Source organism: Bidens hawaiensis, unplaced genomic scaffold (genome assembly GCF_021521415.1).
Source record: "Bidens hawaiensis isolate Kalapana, Puna unplaced genomic scaffold, B.hawaiensis_p1.1 tig00044684_1, whole genome shotgun sequence".
NCBI lineage: Eukaryota > Viridiplantae > Streptophyta > Magnoliopsida > Asterales > Asteraceae > Bidens > Bidens hawaiensis.
Window position 1 is genome coordinate 1 of NW_027497932.1, and position 3920 is coordinate 3920.

Consider the following 3920-nt stretch of genomic DNA (forward strand, 5'->3'; position numbering starts at 1 on the left):
TAACCACACATCTATATATGTCAAATGTTTGTATGTCAGCGTAAATACAGAAGCAATCGCTTACATGTTAACTTATGGGCTCAGTGCTGCTGCAAGGTTAGATGTAGTGATCTTACTTGTTCCCAAACAGGAAGCAGCATTTCAGCTTTTAAACTCGACCCGACTTAACAGATTATTAACTTGACAGCACGCGTGTGTCAAACGAGCTGGGAGCCAACAATATTGATAGAGCCAAGCATGCCATGACTGTGACACTAAAGCTATCTATCATCCTTGCACTTGCTGTCGTTTTAGCCTTGGGATTCGGTCACGATATTTGGGCCAGCTTTTTTCAGTGATAGTCACACGATCATAAATAAATATGTGTCCATGACTCCCCTCTTGATGATCTCCATCGTGCTTGATTCCGTCCAGGAGTATTATCAGGTGTACATAAATTCTAAGTTTATCCATAAAATACTAATATTGTTGCAACAATAATCTAGAGTTAGATAAAAACAACTTAAAAGGCTGTATGCATGCAACCTAGAGGTGTGCATGGTCACACTAAACCAAAACCAAAGATTCGGTTTTTGAGTTTTTGAAAACCGATTCTTTTTTCTTTCTTTTTTTTTCTTTTCTGGTTTTTCAGTTTCAGTTTTCTTGGTCTTACCCACTTGGGTTGCAATACCTATTAAATTCTTATAAATTACTTAGCATTCAAAAGTTAAAAATGAATATCTATACGTTTGGTTCGGTTTTTTTCGGTCCTAGTTATACTATTAAAACCGAAAATTCGGTTTAAGAAATATATAACAAAGGCTTCAGTTTTCTTGTTCGGTTATATTGGTTACGAATCATTTTTCTTTTTAGTTTCATGCGCAACCCTAATTCAAACCTATTAAATATGTTGATCCGTTCATTATTTACTTAAATTTCTATTTTATAAGTGACCCATATAGTATAAAACATAACCAACTTAATCTATTTATAACTGAACTGGTTGAAATTTAACATTTTACAGGGGTGGCAAGGGGATGTGGTTGGCAACATCTGGTCGTGTTTCATCAACTTAGCAATGTTTTATCTCATTGGCATGCCTGTCGCGATTGCCCTAGCTTTTCTACTGAAAACTATATTCGAAGGTGATACTATTATTAGATAAGGCTCAAGAATATGCTTAATCGTATTTCCATCTAACACTATATTCTGAGTATGTGATTTGTAGGGGTTGTGGGTTGGTTTGATAGTGGGCTTTCGTGCCAAACAGGTAGTCTTCTACTACTCGTGTATCTTAACAAGTGGACGCGAGTGGAACTAAATGGCCTCAACAATTTAGAAAACAAGTTTCTAGTTTGACGAGAGGCAAAAATAAAAGAACGAAGAAGATTGGGTAGGAACTCATGTTTGTTCTATATATGTATGACATGTTACTAGACCAAAAGAGTTGGCTCAATATTCCTGATTTATGTAAGTAAGACTTAAGAACCAATGATGAAAATTTAGTAATATCAGAGGATGATAAATATATTTTGCTCTCATTTTTATCATGTTAGTATATGTTTTTATGTTTATTTTTTCTTTTCAAATAACTCAATTATGTATACATGTATAAAAAACATCAAGTAAATGGAAAGGAGTCAACGAATATTTGCTTGGATTTGTGAAAATTGGCACCAATTTGTTCAAAAGATTAATTCGGGTTAATTCAATCTATTTACTGTACTTTTTTAGAGTTAATTACACGAATGTTTCTTGTGGTTTGCAATTTTTTATTCCAGACCAGCAACTTTCATTCAAAACACTAGCAAGACACTAAGGCCAATCGTATAGCGCAACAAACAAAGAGAACTCACTACAAAAGATCACACCAATCTATCCACGACAAGGCTATATATGTAACATAGAACGATTTTTAATCCAAAGGTAACTCCAAAACTTTATGTCTTCCATCGTTTGGCTTAATTTCACCGAAATGTTGTCAAAGATCAATTCGTTTCTTGTCTTCCATATATTCCAACAAGCGTGAGAATAATCCCATGTAAAGCCTTAGATTTACGACTATCCAAGTTGCTTGTTTTATGAATGTTAAGAAGATCGAGGTTGAGAAAACAAAAAATAGGAAGAATTTTACACCAATTACTAATGAGGTAACCACATGGCAAAATAACACAAGATGAGAAGATGATTGCTCGTTTCCTCCGCTTCACCACAAAGGCTACAAACCGCCGAGCCCGGCCACATTTACGTTTCTTTTCGCAAGGCCCACGAGCGTCGAGATTCTATCCGGTTTCATCTTTCAACAGGAAATATTAGTTTTAAGTCTATTGGAAATGAGGAAGACGTGGCCCCGGTTTCGGAAAAGAAGCTTCTTCTTGGAAACTACCGGACTCTTCGTTTGACCAGACCCATTTATCAGGTTGAGGGCCCAAAACCAACATTTTGAAGAAGGTTCAAACAACCATTAAACTCACTGACCTTCAACATGAGATAGAGTCCTTTTCCAGAGCCATATCCAATGAATGTCGTCATTACGCTCAATGATAGTAATCTGTAGAGTGGGTTAGGCTCCAAGAACAAGAAGAGAGGAAACAAGAACTTTTGAAAAGATTTTCTGATTTTATTTCTCAAACTAAACTTACAATTTATAGGGAAAATAATGCAAGCATAATACAACTAGGAAACAAAAAACATAACTGACAAGGAAAACTAAATAATAATAAAATTGATAGTAACTTGTCTTGTAAGGAAAGCTTTCTTCTTTCATTGATTAAAAAGTATTTTATGAGTGAATTTAGCCCGAATTGACTTCGGGGTTGCTATCGAGCTGGTCTTGTTCGACTGGGCCGAGTTGGCAGTTTGTTGGCCTGCATCAACGCTCCCCCTCCCCACAAACGACCTCTACCTCGAGGTCCTGCTGAAAGTTAGGATATTGCAGCTGGAATTCATCAATATCCTCCCATGAGGCTTTGGTGAGATCCTTGTGACAAACATTTAATAAGTAATTTTCTGCGGCCTTCATTGGATTTCCTTTTATTAAGAATAGCCTCCAGTAAATATAAATCTTCCGAAATTTGCATCTTGGATGTCTGGCGGTGGATCGTCAGAGCCAATTGTATCATAGCTTTTCCTATAAAAGAGAGACATGAAAAAACGGGGTGAATCTTGGAAGTAGCTGGTAAGCTAAGTGATACACGACTTTGCCAATTTTTTCCAGCACCTCATAAGGACCGAAAAAAACGTTTGTACAACTTGTGATGGAGTCGTTTATCGATAGAAGTTTGTCAGTACTTTTGTAACAAAGATAAAACCCAATCGTACGTCCGGCCTGAAATTTTTCAGTAATCGATGTTTTGTTTGCATGATTAGCCATAGTATAGCGAGCTTGTTCTAGTGAGTACTTAAGTTTTGCTAAAATTTTCTTATGTTCGAATTAAAGACGATTCGATGGATGCTGTTTTCGTTGAACTATCATTATAATCGTGAATAGCTGTAGCTTCTCGTCCATAAACCACAGGAAAGGGAGTCATTTGGATAGATGAATGGAAACTTGTATTATACCAAAATCCAGCTAAATATAGAAAGCGAGACCACGTCTTAGGGCCTCATGAACAAATGTGCGTAAGTAAGCTTCTAGACAACGGTTCACGACTTCTGTTTGACCATCTGTTTAGGGGTGATATGCACTTGAATGAATAAGTTTGGTACCAAGTTGTTTAAGCAGTTGTTTCTAGAAACGACTTAAGAAAACAAGGTCACGGTCTGAGAGTATGTCACTTTATTAATTTTCCCATCAAGAGCTACAACTACACTAAATTTCAAGGCCATTTAACCATATTTAATCAACCTTAAAATTATAAATATACCTTAAGAATAATACGGTTTGTCTTGGGTCATGATCTAGCTTTGTAAGGTCCCGATCCCGGTAACCTTACATTCGG

The 3920-nt window shown here is 36.4% G+C and overlaps 1 long non-coding RNA gene across 1 annotated transcript; it reads left to right on the forward strand.

The window, feature by feature from the left end:
- The first annotated feature begins 20 nt into the window (after positions 1–20).
- Positions 21–1111, forward strand: LOC143595124 (uncharacterized). Its single transcript, XR_013146470.1, has 3 exons — positions 21–96; positions 188–426; positions 1004–1111. It is a non-coding gene; the product is annotated as an uncharacterized LOC143595124 (long non-coding RNA).
- The last annotated feature ends 2809 nt before the right edge of the window (positions 1112–3920 follow it).